Genomic DNA, 16,853 nt, shown 5'->3' on the forward strand with positions numbered 1-16,853 from the left:
AGTATTTGGATAGAGAGTTTTTAAGTGGAAATAGTATTTAATGCTCCAAACACTGCTTTGTAAGGGAAAAAATCCCACACAATATGGACTTCAAGGTTTCCTACCCTTCTGCCATTCTGGTTTATGGTAGAGGTGGAATTTTTTGCTTTGCTATTTATTGACTTGCTTTAGTGCTCTCAGATGGAAACATTATCAGACTCATCACCACAGGATAGATCAAAGACGAGAGATCAGACTCCTCCCTGGAGTGAAGATAAACTGCTGCACTTGACCTGCGCCTGGAATGTTTAATAGGGTCAAAATGTAGAAAAATAATAATACTCATTCCCTTCCACCTCTGCACCAGCCTTCCCCAGGATCCTTTAGGGGCTCCTGCATCCAACAAGGCAGCAACTTGTAGTCCTTTCAGTGATGGGTCATTTCTGCAGGTAAAATGTAGGACAAGCTGGATGATCATTGCTTTTTTCTTCCTTCAGCAAAGAGCTCCTTTTCTGAAATTCAGGAAGAGACAGGCACTAAGTACCTTCAATATCCTTTTAAATTGCTGCCTCCCAGACTTTTCCTTCCAACTAACATAATAAACCTCTTTCCCCACCACAATCTTCCTTTTTTTTTTTTTTTGAAAGTCTATACTGCCTTAAAAAAAAAAAAAAAAAAAAAAAAAAAAAAAAAAGCAGTGCTCCAACCTTGCTTTCCTTCTTGGCACTAGAAGAGAAATGGTTGGGAAGGAGGGAACTGTCTGTTTCAAGATCAAACAGCAGTCTCTGCTGTCTGAGCAATTTTAAGAGCCTTTTCAGCCAAATGCACGTGCCTGAGTGGGTGACCAGTGGCAATAGGAAGCACAGCAGGCAGCTCTGGAACAGCAAGCAGTGGAGACAGCATCCCACCTTCCATCTCCTAATGACACCCTCGATTTCATTTGCAAAAACCCTGCTCCAGCAGCTGCCTCCGGCCACGTGCAAAGCGCCCCTGTCTTTTGGTGTGATTATGAGCTCCAGGATTTTGTTAGTTTGCAGTAAATCACTCACAGCAGCCCCCAAAATGAATAATTTGGGCAAGTCATGCACCAGCTGGTGTCCCGTAGAGAGTCTGTCTACAGACACCTTTGTGGGTTGCCTCTTCTACTTCCTGAGCATGAGAAGCCCTTATTTCAGATCCTGAGCTTATTGCAGCTTCTGGGTGACTGCCATGACCTAATTTATAGTGTTGCAGAGCTGCACTGATTCATCTCTTCAGGAAACATGGTCTCGCTGGGCTTGTCCAGCACTACATGGACATGCTGGGAGTGGCCCTGTTTCCACTAAATAAGCTCTCTCCAAAAAAGAAATGGTCCCCTTCTGGCACTGTCACTATTTCTCAAGTGCTTCAGAGTTCCTGCAAAGAGAAAAAAGTTTTCAATATTGGCAACAGAGGTACAGGAATAACAATAAATGCATAATAACAGGTAGCTTTGAAAGGAAAGCCCTAACAGAGTGTGGGGTTGAAAGGTACCCTGCAAAAGCTACACCACTTTAGCTCAACTTGCTGCTTTCATCCACAAGTCCCTCCAATCCCAATTTTGTCAGGAATAAAGACAGGTAATGCTATTAAGAGTTATAACTTTTTTGCTGACAGATCCCCAAGATCTTCCAGGGGCTTCCTGAGTAACAGAAACAAAGAATAAACTGATTTCTTCCTGTATTTTGAAACTATCTGAACCCAAATTTGTCCAAAGTCAAACAGTTTCCACCCTCCCTGACTCTTGAGTATTCAGGCATACGTGAAGCATGTTTCCAAACAAAGGATCTGTGTCATCTCAGCTTATCTGTTCTACCACCAGTCATTCCTTCTGGAACGCAGACGTGGTGTGAGACATTAAATCAGAGATGCAGATCTACCTTGGAAATCACCTTTGGAAACAGGAGTTCATGGGAAGCACAGTGATACCATATGAAGGTTGTGTGGTTTCATTTGCTCAACAGACACCTTCTGTGCTCAAGCCCATCTTTCCCATCAAAACAGATGCATAAAGGAATACAATGGGCACAGTGAGCAGCACAACCCACCAGTACAAATACTCCTGGCAACTAGCTGCCAGAACTTGATTTCCACGGCTCAAACACTCATCATTTGCTATTTGTGTTTTGTTACACTCTGACAAATCCTCACCTGCCCACCTGCAAGTATGTGTTGCCTGGGGTGCTCAGTAAGTTGTATGGCTAAGGGAAAAAATCCACTGGCAAGACTGAAATATCATCCAGGTTAAAAGCAGGAAATATCCTTTCTTCTGTGCCCTGCTGCCCAGATGCCTGGTATGGAGGCCAAGTCATCATGTCCTGCAGGTTTAGGACAGGGTTAGGACAGCTTAAGATGGGCATGTGCTAGAAGATTGCTGATATCATGGAAAGGGAAGCCTGTCCCTGGCATTAGCCCTTGAAGGAGAAGCTGATTTATTTGGATTACCTTTGATCTTTTAATTACACTATGTTTTCATTCTCAAAGCCATGGGTCCAGTTTATCTTGCTATAATTCACGTGTATTATTTTCCTGATTCTTGGCACCTCAGAGTTGCAAGTCTGTGCCTCTCCTGTAGGACAAGGAGAGGTGAATCTTGAATCTTGGCTTAGGAGTGCTGCTGCTGGAGCCATTATGGAGAATTTGAAGTGATTCATTACTTAAAGACTTTTGGGCCCATTCTCCAAACGTGGAAGGAATTCTGGGCAATCTGCCTGCTCTACCCAAATTTGCTGGAGGTTTCCCAGAATGTATGCAAAACTGAGCACGAGGTATATCCTTTGAAAGGATAAGTGAATTGGAAGGCAAAGATTGTATTTTGTTTCTTAATTTCTTTGTTTGATATTTCTTACAAGATATCCCAGTGCTGGAAGTAAACTAGAGTTTACTGTAACCTTGCATGGGAGATGAAGAGCTTTGTTCATGTGATGGTGGCCTTAAGAAACCTTTTTGCCTTCATGGGGTTGTATAAAAATTCCTAATTGGATTGCTGTTAGAGGTGAGTATGGTTGTCTCCTGCAGCTATTGTAGACATAACTAATTACTAGCTCAGATCTTAACTGTACCTCTTTAAAACTCTGTATGAAGACATTCAGAAAGAAATTTTGTTCATTTGTTTTGCTAGGGGTTACCATCATCAAGGTCAAAAATAAAATATAACCTCCAGGAGAGGCAAAAGACTTGGAGAAAGTAAAATGTATTTCTATAGAGAGAGATACCACTAAAAAACCAGCAATCTCTGGAACTATTTACTTGTAGATAAGGCTATTTTGTTGATGGCATTAACAGAGATGTGTTGAGAAGGGCAGTTTTTGAGTAAAAAAAAATGTAAATAGCTTGGAACAGAGGATTTACTTACCTGAGTCATTGGCATTAACTAGTGAGTTGGGAACAAGAGAGGTGTTGAATGACTTTGAGGTTTAGCATATTTCTAGTTACAGATTGTCATTTTGTTAATTAAAAACCAGGCTGAATATAAAAACCTTTTTTTGTTTTTTGTTTTTTTTTTTCCTTAATTCATAAATGACAGACCCCAGCAGATCATCAGTTCATTACTGTACAAGCCTGGACAAAAACTTCCTGGAATGACCTCTGATGAACTCTAGATTATTTTGTCAGGTATTTATTGTCCATTTGGCAGGGCCTATAGGAAAGGAATGATTTTTTTGCTCATGTTACACTCAGCTACAAGCAACATCTCACCAGTTGAATACAAGTGAAAAAGTCTAAACTCCTTGGTGTTAAAGCACCCAGCTTCAAGGATATATGAGCTTGCTCAGATTATTTTTCTGCCTTTTGAAGTAACTATGGCCTTCTGTTTAATATTACATCAGGTTTATTTTTCTTTACTTTAAACCAATCCACTGATTCTTTAAAACACTAGTACTGCATCATCAATTTATAGTTGTATCTGAAGACCATAACATTATAAACAGTGATATTCCTGCCTTGGATGTGATCAGATATGATTAGTCTTGAAAGACATTTCAAAACAATGATTTGTGCCATGGAAAATTTGCCATGGAACTTTTCCCTTTATAAGAAGCATTTTCACTTGAGAAGCTCCTTTTTCATCTCAGGCTTGTATTCCTTAAATGGTTATGAGGGGGGGAAAAAGGTATATTTCAAGCAGAAGATTCTTGGAATTGTGTTAATTGTCAATGGCAGCATCAAAGAGAAAACACAATTTTTTTTAAAGTTTTTAGACCAGCATTTTTAGAATGGAAAGTGCTAAGAAAGCAAGTAATATTATTCCTTTAGTCCAGCAAATGTCCTCAGCCTATACAAAATTTCTGAATCACTTTTAACTCTTTTTTTAGAAGGAAAGAGATCCTGTAATGCAGGAAGTTCTCCTACAATATTAAGAGGAAGAGCAGGTAATTGTCTTTAGACAAGATTTATATGCTTTGGGAAAGTTGAATGTAAGTCAGAAAACATTTATATTTTCACTATTTTGTTCAATAAAGGTAAGGTGTCCTCCTCTACTACCATGAGGATTCTGACTAAATGTAATCATAGACTCTCTGCTCTGTGTACTTGCATTTCCATTTTTCTTCATATTAACTAGAATTTTACATAAACCTTTTTTAAAAGAAGTAATTATCCTGGTCCAGGAACTGCCTGGAACAATATGTTTAAGAAGTTTCTCCTAAATTCCAGGAGAATAAATTTTCATGTCTGAATTCTAGACCAAACTTCAAATGCCTTTTCATCTCTGTATTCACTTAAAAGCACAAATGTCCACTTAAACACCTCCCACTCATTAATAACTCAGCTGAAAACTGCAAAATAAGATGAAAATGTTAAAACCAAGCTGATCTTTCCTTTTAAGAAAGCCTATTTAGAAGGGTTTGTTTGAACCCTAAGGTTTCATGAGGATTCTGAGGAATCTGAGATCTGGATCTCAACTGAATGACACATCTAAAACATTATCTTAAAGGAAACTGTAGGACTTCTTGGGTTCTCATTTGGAGAATCTGTTTGAACTGGTCAGGTGAAGTTCACAAATATGAGTAACCTTGTTTTTCTTTAATATTTAGGTTTTCTATCCTAGCTACTGAGATGAGGCACACTGCAGAGTAATGCAAAACAGTTAAACTAACAAGTGCAAAAGCCATTTATATTTTATATGAGCACTAAAAAACTTTATCTTTCTCTTCTTTCTTTCTTTCTTTTTCTCTTTCTTTCCTCTTCCATTTTTTCTTTCTTCTTTTCTTTTTTCTTTTCTTTTCTTTTCTTTTCTTTTCTTTTCTTTTCTTTTCTTTTCTTTTCTTTTCTTTTTTTTCTTTTCTTTTCTTTTCTTTTCTTTTCTTTTCTTTTCTTTTCTTTTCTTTTCTTTTCTTTTCTTTTCTTTTCTTTTCTTTTCTTTTCTTTTCTTCCTTTTCTTTTCTTTCTTTCCTGTTCTTTTCTTTCTTTTCTTTTCTTTTCTTTTCTTCTCTTTCCTTTTCTTTTCATTCCTTTCCTTTCTTTCTTTCTTTCCTTCCTTCCTTTCTCAGAAACGTGACATTTGAGACACAGTAATAAGAACAGAGCAAATGGCACCACAATGCATTGACAGTTTTGGAAAGAAAAAATAACTTTCTAAGTCTTGGGGACAGCTTTCACTGTAAATAAAAATAAAAAAGAGCAGAAATTAATGTTTGTGGTCAGTCCCAGAAACCACACTCTCTAATGGAAACCAATTGCATTTTTACCTGAAATATATGACAGATAGCTAAGGCACTAATGTTTTTCTCTGTTAATAAGCTCGATATGGAACAGAGCTCCTTTAGAATATGTACGGTAAAGTGGAAATGCATGCTTTGGTGACTGTTATAAAGCAGGCCAAAGATATGTCAAGTCCAATTAATGTCAATAAGGAACATCTGTATTTAGGCACCCAAGTTACTTAATGCAAACATTTCATAATTATATAGTATAGCACACATGGAGCATTATGAGATGTGGTGTCCCAGTGTGAATAATATTCACATTTTTCAGATCAGTCAGCAGTCTTGGTCTGGCTTTGGCTCAGCTTGCCGTCTCCCTGTAAGAGCATTTCTTTATAATATTGAATTAAGTACAATCCACATTTTTTCTCTTATCTGTGAAATCTTGTGGTTGTGGTTTGACTGTTTTTATAAAATGAAAGATCCAAGTGCATGTAAAGCTAGGGGTTTGGGGGCTTTTTTTTTTTTTTATTCCTGAGACATCTGGGTTTTTTCTTATACGTCTTAAGTCTGGGAAGGAAAGGTTCAAGTGGATGAAGCATAGCATTTCTAAAGGATTCTTCATCTCACATGAAAAAAAACCAGCCAAGGAACAGAACAACAGGAACCATGTTCCCCACCTGAGCCACTGGATGCACTGTGGCTTCAAGTCTGCAGAGGGTGGAATAGATACCAGCATTTCTAGTCTGGGAATCTCAAAACTTCCTAAATACTTGTAAATCCAAAACCAGCCATGCAGCAATTGTTTAAACAAATGGAGCAGACACCGGTAACTCAGCTGCCACCCACACGTTGTTGTCTGCAGTATAGGATGGGTTTCTTGAGCTTGATGAGTCTGTTGAGATTGGCCTCTGGAGCTGTGTGTTTGGGGATTTTAATCTCCAGTTTAGAGGAGCTACTAAAAAAGATGGAAAAGTCATCTGGTGATTAATGTGAAACACATCACACGCAGCAGAACAGTCTCCATCCCTGGAAGAGCTTTCACGAGGCGTTCTCTCGAGCCATCCAAGTCCCAGGGGCCACCAGTCAAAACAGAAAGGGCTGAAAATGCCAAGGTATGAGCTGCTCCAATCAATTACAGCCCAAAAAAACTACCTCAGACAACTAACAGTGAAGAGCTGACAAAGATGGCATATTAAAACCAGACTTGCAGATAACTGGACAGCTTTACCTAATCTGGCAAGTGGAGCTTAATCCAGTCCAGGAAAAAACAGGTGTCAAAATGAGATTAGAGAAAATGGAATATCTGCCACTCGGTTACAATTTTGCCCAAGCATCATTCACCAATACTTGTGTCTCCTTCATCCACACACCCTGGCAGCCCTTCCCAGCCCCACCTCACGACCTGCCAAAAGTAGAGATACTATGAGCTAAGCTCCCACACTGTTTTTAGCAAGCTGCCATTGACACCCTACCTATTTCAAGAAACATATAAGCCTGAATACCCACTTCCCACTCTGTATGTGTTCTGTCTTGTCTGGCTTTTTTTCTCTTCACTTGTGCCTTTGGAATACAATCACTTCAGGGCAGGGTCTAGTCATCTCTTTGGCACTTGACCTGTTCTTTCTCATGTATGAACTTCAGCAAGATCATGCCTTGGTCTTCTGTGATTAATAGTGCTAATACTCAAATCAATCATGCTGGCTTATGTTCAAGAGAGAGGAATGCGTAGTCACGTAAAAATTTAGCCAAGTACTTTAAAACATCTAAAGGAGGAGAAATCCCCATAGAATGAGAAATTCTAGTATTGGCTTTTTTACCTTTAACTCCAAAAACCAGTTTACTCCTGGAAGCTTTTCTAGTGTGCATCTGGAAATTAAAAGATTGGGGCAGGGAGAATTAGTCAGAAACCAGCAATCAGGATTGAAAGAGGATCTGTACAGACCACGATCTTGTTGCAGAACTCAAAGCAAGGCCTCAACTCAAGTGTTCCTGCTTTGGTTTTTCATAGTAAATAATAATGGTGGGAAATTTTTGCCAATTTCGATGAATTCCTCAGAAATAAAAGGAAGTCTGTGCTGCAGTGGAGGAAGAGGAAAGGTGCTGGGTCATTCATACAAGTCTGACTGGCCATGGAGTAGTGGGGTAATGGGACACCTAGATATCAGCAGAGCAGGCAGCCAGGAAGAGATTTTCCAAGTCTTGCCTAGGGAATCTGTTCTAAAATCTTATTAATGACTGATGGGATTTCTGTATCTTCCTCCCACGCACCACTCAGAACCTACAAATAACAGGATTTGTGCGATTGCCCTCCTACACACTGCTCCCTCTAACCCACCAATAAGACCTTGGGAATAAAACAAACTTCAATGTGTGCACATTCTAATCATAAGCAGACAGAAGGAGAGCTCACATCTAAGCTGGCTGAGATCCAGGGATACCGGCAGAGGGATAAAGAGAGTGGAAGTGGGCCTCATGCCAGAAGAACGAGAGAGAGGTTTCTGACAAGTTTGAAGGGAAGAGTGATGGCAGAAAAAAATTGCACATCCTTTAGTGCCTTCGAGTGGGAGTGAAGGATAATCGTGTGGCTAAGCCATAAGATTAGGAAGTAGAGTGAGGTCTGGAGCCTCAGGTCTTCTGATAAAGATTTCTAGTTTGACCTAGGTAAGAGTTACTCCACTGGTGCAGGTGAGGAGAGAAAAAGGGTTGAGGAAGGCATTCCCCAAAGCACCGCTCCCCACAGGTTAAGTGGCAGGCTGATCTCACACCTAACCCATGGCTCTGCCCAACCCTGGACCTAGAGGGTCCCCTTTTTTGCAGACATCCAATTCGGAGTTTCATCCAAACCCAGCATATACAGGGCAGATTCCCCACCAGATGGTTGCCACATTCCCACTGATTTTCTTATTAAATATTGGGGCAAAAAATCTGTGTAACACAAGGTGTCTCTGTATCTCAGAGCATCAGGCCCTCAGCACAGCTTCACAGGGTGCCAGGACTTGTTTTGCTAACTGATGGCAATAGGGAGGGTGACTGGGAATTAATTTCAGTGCTTTGAGATTCTCACTACAAACAAAGTGCCTGGACCAAAAAACCCAACAACAAACAGTAGTAAACCTTCCTGTGTCCAGGTTTATCTGCTAAAATGTAAGTTGTTCTGCTTACTTCCTATAAGACTGTTTTAAGCTTTCTTCCAAGGTGTTTTTTAACATCAGTGTTGTTATTTTTTTTTTTTTTGGTAGCTATTAAAATATCCAAATAGCTTTTAAAAGTATCTCTGGGGACTTGCCCTTCCAACTAATTTATCTTAATTTCTAAGATGGAGACAAACTTCTTATTTATGTTTCAAAGATGACATGACATCAAAGAGTTTGAATATTAAATGCCTTAATTACAGATGATAGGCTGATAAAACAAGATCACCTCTGGAGTTTTATTAAACAGGAATTACAACTACATTCACAGAGATTTAGGGCTACACCGACCTAACCCCACATATCAAAAGATTATTTATGGAGGGGGAGAATAGCATTTTTCTCACTTATATAACTGCAATGTACAACTTCAAATTACTACCTTCAAAACCAACAGCTTTACCACCACTCTGAAATTATCCATCACACTGACCCTGTTGTTTTACTTGCTGAGCTCTGAGTGGCTTCATGAGTTTAAGACTTTTGCCACAACCAGAGCGTCATGGACAGCATTCAGAAACGTGAGAATCTTTCCCTGAGGGTCTCAGTTTTCCTTGGGCAGGTTAAGAAGTAGGTTTTATCTGCCTTTCTCTGACCCTTTTTTACCCTCACTCAGTGCAATGGTGTGCTTCCATTTTGACAGAACTGTAGCTGCTGAAATTGTAGGGGGACACCAGAGAAAAAACTGGTGCCAGCTCCTGAGACTGCAAACACTGGGTTTCAGTGGAGGGAACACCACGAGGAAACTTATCACGAAACCTCAACAATTTTCCTTGGTTGTGTGGGAGTCATTAAATAAGCTGGGGAAGTGTTCCTCATTTAGGACAAAACTTTCTGTCAAGAGAGGACTGAGGGGTATCGTGTTTGTGGTGGGGTTTTGTTTTCTTAAAATACCAGATGACATGCACCCATACATAATTAGGAGAGTCTCTGTCAATATTCATGTTACACCGAATTCATCATCTGGGGGTTTGGCTTGTCCATTAGGGAACAGGGTATGAAACCAGTATGTTTAAGGAGTCTCCTTAGGGCAGCCAGTCTATGTGTTTAAGAGGCTTTGATTATGTGCAAATCACTCTTTTACAGCAAAAGTACTTAGGAAAGTTCCCCTGCTCCCAGGGAACAAGAGACAGGACAAGAGGAAATGGCCTCAAGGTATGCCAGGGGAGATTTAGATTGGATACTAGGGAAAATTTCTTCACATAAAGGGTTGTCAAGAACTGTGACAGGCTGCCCAGGGAAGTGGTTGAGTTGCCCTCCCCAGAGGTTACTTAAAAGAGGTGTGGATGTGGCATTTAGAAGCGTGGTTTAGTGGTGGGCTTGGCAGTGCTGGGTTAACACTTTGACTTGATCTTACTGGATGATCTTAAAGGTTTTTTCCAACCCAAATGATTCTATGATTCTGTGATTCTGGAAAATGATTTAAAGCACAAAAGCACAGATCATAGAGGCAGTAATAGATGTCTTGAATAGCCCAATTGCCATCAGCATTTTGAGATTCGGAAATCTTCCTTTAGTTTTTCCTACTTTCAGCTAAGGTCAGAAGCTGAAGTTTCACTGACCTTTACTCATGTCTGAGTGTGAAATTCCTCACTCTGTTAACATCGACCCAAAATAGTCAAACCACTGAGGAAGTTTTTTCCTGTACTTGCTCTTTTATTCTGCACTTTACACAGTAGCAAGAGCATTTCAGCAAAGAACTTGGATGTAATGCTTAGTTTTAAGTAAGTTTTGCTGGTGACTAATTTTAACCACATATGATGATAACAATTACTTTCAGTGCATATTAGCTCACATTTATGAGCTTAAGGAGTTGCTATCCATTCCTTCTAATTTAAGGTAGTTCTGAAGTCACCTTTCACTAGTATTAATTTTTTTCTACAAAACCCAGAGGTGTTTGGGAAGAGAGTTCATCAGCGTGATTGAATCCTCAGGTTAGCAGCTCCGAGAATACTGGATGAGCTATACCAAAAACAACATCCAGAGACAACAATCACATGTGTTTTCCTTCTGGTAAGAACCCAGGTTTCCAGTGTAGCCTATTTCTCTACATACAGCAGCACATTTGCATTTGGATAAAGTCGGGTGCTTGCAAAGCCCTTTAAATCTCCCTGGGCACAGCCATGAAAACACTCTGAGACCTTCCTTCCAAACAACTAAGCCAAGTCCTGGCTGGTTAGCAGTAGTGCACTTGGTTTTCTTTTCCTTCTTGCCATAGGGTTTCTTGTCCTGCAAGCTCAGCCAAAGTCTTCTTCGTCCTTCAGTCCCTTTGCCACGATGAAGAAGGAGATGAGGATGGGGACCACAGGTACAAAAGGGACTGATGCTGCTCTGCCCAGTGGAGGCTGAGCTGGTGATTATTGACACTCTCTGTGGCACTGAGGCTCCTGTGCTCCCAGCAGCGGCATTTCCCAGGGACAGGCAGTGGCAAATCCCAGGAATGGCTGCCCCACTCCTCCGGCACACTCATCCATTAAAACCCATGGCACGCTTTGCTAAAGTAAATGGCTCAAACCTGAGTAATCCTGTTCCAATTGTAATTTGCATAATTGCCTTCTGCTCTCATATCTCCTGCAGTTCCTTTTAGGTAAAGTCTTGTTGTCTTCCTATCCAAGGTAGTTGCTTAATGCCACAACTTGCTTTAAAACAGCAACTATTTTCACCCCCCAAGCTGCATTACCAAGGGTGGGGACACACGTTCCTGTACACCTGAAAATTAAGGTATTTTGGAAAAAAAGTACTACAATATCAACATGCACAGTAATAAATCAGGACCAACATCTGTCCCTCACTCCTAAGGACAGCTCATAGTGCAATTCAGATGTGCCATTACAGCAATGTTCTTGAGTGAGTTCTGATTTTGCTATCTTTGTAATTGGTGACTGTGACTCACTGGGTTTCAGTATAGGCTGCCTACCCTTGCCTGGGTCAGCAGGGGTGTCTGCCCAAAGTGTGACCACACCCCTCTGGCACTGTTAGCCTTGGCTAGTACAAAGCTGCTCAGCACACAAGGTCAGAACTGAGCAGGCAGCAGGACAGTGCAGCAGAAGAGAGGTGGAGGTGAGCTGGTGCAGTCACTTCGGTGACCACCCTTCATGTGGCATCCATAAAATTCTGTTTGGGATCCATTTTAGGGCAATTCTGACTGCTGCTCTTTCCAGGGGTCTGTCTGAACCAAGCGGGTTCCTTGATGATGGAGATGTAATCCTCTGCTTTCTGCCTGCTGAACTGGCATCAGATGGATCTGCTTTTTTTTCCAATTGGCAATAGCTAAAGGCATGGCCACACATGGGCTGAAGCAGTCAGGACAGTAAAACTTCTTGAGTTGGGGTATGTCTCTCCTCTGTGCTGGCATTTGCAAAGCAAACATGCCATAAGAAGACGGTGCTTTTGTTGCAGCAAATTATTTTGAACCATTCCCGAGTTTGTCTGGCATGGTCCTCTCACTTGAGAGGTTTGCAACAAGGCAAGAGCTTCACCTTTAAAAGCCAATGATCAAATCTGTACTGAGAGGTGGACAAGTAAAGGCATGTTTGGTGTCTTGGTCTGGGAAAACTCATGGGAGACAAATATATGAATATAAATAAATTTAAAGTAATGCCTTTCCTTATAGAAAACAACAAGAACAACAATAATAAAAAAGATGCCTGTGAGGATCAAAACCAATCAGTTATGCACAGATTTTATGCCTGCCTGGCAACTGCCAGTGCTTGGTTCTCATCTATCTTGCCCTCCACCTGGTTGTGCTGTTGACCATGAAGCCCCAGCCTGTGAGGTTATCTGGAAAACAGGAAATAGCTTGTGACTAATACCATCTCCATGTGCCGTGAGTCAGAAATCTTGGCGACGGGAAAAAAAAAAGAATAAGAGAAAAAAAGAAGAGACAGTTTCCTGGGCCAGGGAAAGGAAAGAAAGGAAATTAATTTCCCCTTTAGAGGCTTGTGCAAGGCTGCTGAATGTCAAAGACAGGTGTCACATGGCTGGCACAAGAAGCCACAAATGACATTTGGAGCTGTGTGATTATCTATTGCTTCTGGTTCAGCTAATTTGACTAATTTGTATGTAAAGAGCACCTCAATGTGTTGATTTCATCTCTCTTCGGAACAAGTTTCTAAAGCAGGAGGGTTTGTGCCAGGCTTTATTTACCCAAGATCCCCCTAGGAGGGAAAAAAAAAGAAAAAAAATAAAAGAAACAAACTCTCTTTCAAGTCCTGCTTGCTCAAGTTTTGATTAAGATTTAAGTTTGCCTTCTCAAACCTTGCAATTCCACTTTTTTAATTTCCTCTCTCTACAAGAAATTTTACAAGAACGGAGCTTTCTGTTTTCTGTGAGGGAAGACTCATCAGTTCCCCTTTTCAGCTCTCCCATTTTGTTTTTCTAACCACTTACCTGAATTATAAGACAAAACTTCATAATGTAACATTGTACTAGGGAGGGACACAGAGCCCTTAACTATGAATTGGAAAATTGAGTGCTGCAGTTCTGGACTCACTGGGGGGAAAAACACTGTTTTGCAGTATAATCACCCTACATCTAATCTGCACTTGACTTTACTGAAATCCTCTCCCCAGCAAGCTTTTCAAGTCTATTTGTAGTTCTCTCATATGCTATATCTCATAAAGGAGATGCATAAAGCTGTTTATTAGCAGAGTCCAGTGACATTTCTGTGCTGATGAAATCTGTCTCCTGGCTGACAGCATGGCTCTTAAAACCCCCCAGACTGAGGAGAGGAGAGGTTCCCTCCCCAGGTCTCCCAGGTTCCTTTCACAGCTCTGCCAACGATGTGGTGTGACTTAAATTAAGTCAATTAACTTTGTAGTGCATCAGCAGTGCAGGGCATACATTTACTGGGAAGGGGGAGCTTGAAGACTCCTCCAGCAGCTTTGCAGAGTGTTTTAAAATACTGAGGCCAAGGCAACAGAGAAATGCAGAGAGCGCTATTTTTTCTGATCTTGAAGGCAGCAAGTCACTCTACAGGGTGCAAAGAGACATTTGACATTTGGGCTGATAGCACAGCTGTGCTGGGAGGGTCCTTGCCTGCTCTCCAACACGTTCTCTAAATGAATGCAGTACACACAGTTCTCCTGCCCCATAGTGGGCTATCAAAAAGCATGAGGAATATTCTAGGACAATGGTAGCCCTTTCCCTTTGGCTGTACAGAAGGATTAATGCCCCCTTGAATCAAATGCCCTCAATGCAGAACTCCTTGCTGTGGTCTCAGTCTCTCCTATGTCTGCCTGATTCATCTACCTCTGCAGGAGTCTTTTGGGATATCCCAAAAGGGAACATTACAAAATTTTATGTCCTCGGGCAAACAGCAGAGGAAGAAGAACCTCATGACATGTTTTGCCTCTGCATTATGTTCATTCTGAAGCAGCAAATTGCAAGGCTCTGGCAGAGCAGAGTTCTGAAGAAAGGAAGGGGGAAGGACAGAGGGGCTACAATGAAAACCCTGACTGCAATTAAATCCCAGTTGCCTGATTTCAGGGCCAGTTTAGGCAGGGAAAAATCCATGCTTATATATGGCTGTCTTGAGAGCAGCTTAATTGCTAGACACACAAGGACTTGGGACTTTAAAGAGTTAATTACTCTTGTGCTTGCATGAATGAAATGCTTGGGGTTTGAGTCCAGTATGTCCATGTTTCTTAGTTCCTGAAATTATTTTGAATATATTTGACAGAGGATTTGCCTGCTGGTTAATTTTTGAGGTGATAAAGTCAGTGCTGCTCAGGTACTTGGGATGTTATTGAGTAAAGAGCTACAACTCTGTTACTGGCTTTGGAAGCAAAACTGGCAGCTGCTACATCTGTACTTGAGTTTGAGGCCATCACACACCACAGCTAAAGGAGTCTGAAATCCTGACCACTGCTGGAGAGTGAAAGAATTAATATTAAGCTGGTGAAAGGTAATTTCTTGTCCTCTGGTGATCCTGGAGAAGTGTCTCACACGTATCTTGGTTTTTCATTTGTCTTGCCCTGATGGTGAGCCCTTTGTAGAAGTGCAATGCCATGGCATCTGATCTCACTTCTTGCATGCAGGAAATGCCAGAAGAAGTCTAGACCTCCCATTCTCATCACCCAGTGGATGACTCACACTCACCAAGAGAAAACTAGATTTATCTGGATGCTTATGGAATCACACTGCACAATCAAAACAGAAATGAGAGGCCTGACCCACCTACTCCACTGTAAGTCATCATAAGCCCATTGAAATCAATTAAGTTAAATGTATCAAATTAAGATGAGGCCTGAAATCAGGAATCTGAGATACTTAGACCTAAACCACTCCGAGGCTTTTAATACAGGAGATTTTCCAACTCCAGAAAACTAGAGGTTTCTTATCATTGCTGTCAAGGAACTATTCAGGCTTGCAGAATAAATCTTTAAAAAGCTTATGCTTATCATAAACAGTGCTCTCTACACTGCTTCTGTAGTGGGTGAAAGGACTGAGATTGAATATCCTCAGGGCAAGAAGCATATACTTTATGGAAAAACAGCACTTAATTAAGAGAACAAAAATCTGTTTTAAAGGATGTACTTTATACACTTTACAGCACTGTAAGAAATTAATAACTAATTATTATAGAGAGAACGATTTGGACTTTTCCTTTTTTTTTTGTCACTTGTGCTTGCTTACCTTTAAGAACTTGATCATGACATACTTCACACAAGGCAGGGTCACAGCTGCTCTAACCACACACAGGGAGAAATTCAAGGCCCTCAGAAGTCAGTGGGAACTTTGCCATTGAAAGTCAATGGTTTTAGCAAGCCAACCAACCAGAAAACCCCAAATCTAAATGGCTCAATGTATTTAGCTCTGTCAATATGTTCAGCACCAGTCTTGGTTGGAAAATGCTTTATTGTGCCATGGAAATTTATAATGAGAAAAAGGGTGGGAGGGGAAAGGCTTGTTGTTGCCAGCTCAGTTCTTGATGGAAAGGTTTTCTCTAGCCTTCCTCCCTGGTGAAGGGAGAGAGAAGACCCAGTCAGGGCCCTGGCAGAGTCAGACACAGTAATTCAGTCCCATAGAGTAAGACTTTCAGAAATTTTCTGAAATAAGATTTTGGCATTCACCTTCCACAAGCTTTAACTCACAGGGAGGATGGTATATCCCAATCTTACTTTGCAAATGGCATTACTGAATTTAGTAACATGGGAAGAAAGATACTTCTCTGGGCAAATAAAAGCATGAGATTGTGTCCTGGGTTTACGTAGCAACAGGAAGCCTGAGGCTGGGGAAAGTGAGGGAACTCCAAGAAGAGGAGGAAAAAAGAAAAAGAAAAGGCTTTAATGTAAAGCAAAAATACGTTCTGCATGCAAGCAACTGTTTTCATTAGAGAAACTGCCAGATCTTTGGCCAGAAAGAGAAAAGAGAGGAAGAGCATAAAGACAGTTGAAAACAGCAAAAAAAAACCCCCAAACCCAGCACTGAGGGAAGAGGAAGAAGCTCAGGAGATGAAAAGGTGGTTAGTAAGAATGAATGCGAACAAGCATACACAGGAGATACTTTAAAATCAAGTGGAAAATACTCCACATGCCTTTATCTTGAAATCTCACGTATTCCTGGAGAAAGCTGGTTACCACCAAAAAGACCAGCTGCAGTTTTAAAAAGCACGTTCTCCATATTGCTCAGGGTGGGACATGCTTCCTATTTGCCTAACTTTTAGCTTGCTGGCCAACGTAGAATGGGAAAAGCAGAATTTCCTTTTGGCCCAGTTTTCCTTGAAGCCTGGGAGCTGAATTCCACTTCTGACTTTGAATCATTGAGCCTTGCTGTTGGACTACAGTCAAGTCACATCCCTCACCTCCCTGTGATTCAAGAAGCCTGGCTTTTAAGGGAAAAAATATGCAGAAACAGCCCATAAAGGCAGGCTCTGGATCCAAGATGAGTTGCTGTGGATTAACAGAATAAAAGTGTGGAACCCTGTGAAGCAAAATTCACAAAAAAAGGAATGTGGTGCAGCCCCTCTAGTCAGATAGAGCATTGTGCCCCTCCTGTGCTTTTGGAGATATTTCCA

This window comes from Chiroxiphia lanceolata, chromosome 15 (assembly GCF_009829145.1).
Source record: "Chiroxiphia lanceolata isolate bChiLan1 chromosome 15, bChiLan1.pri, whole genome shotgun sequence".
NCBI lineage: Eukaryota > Metazoa > Chordata > Aves > Passeriformes > Pipridae > Chiroxiphia > Chiroxiphia lanceolata.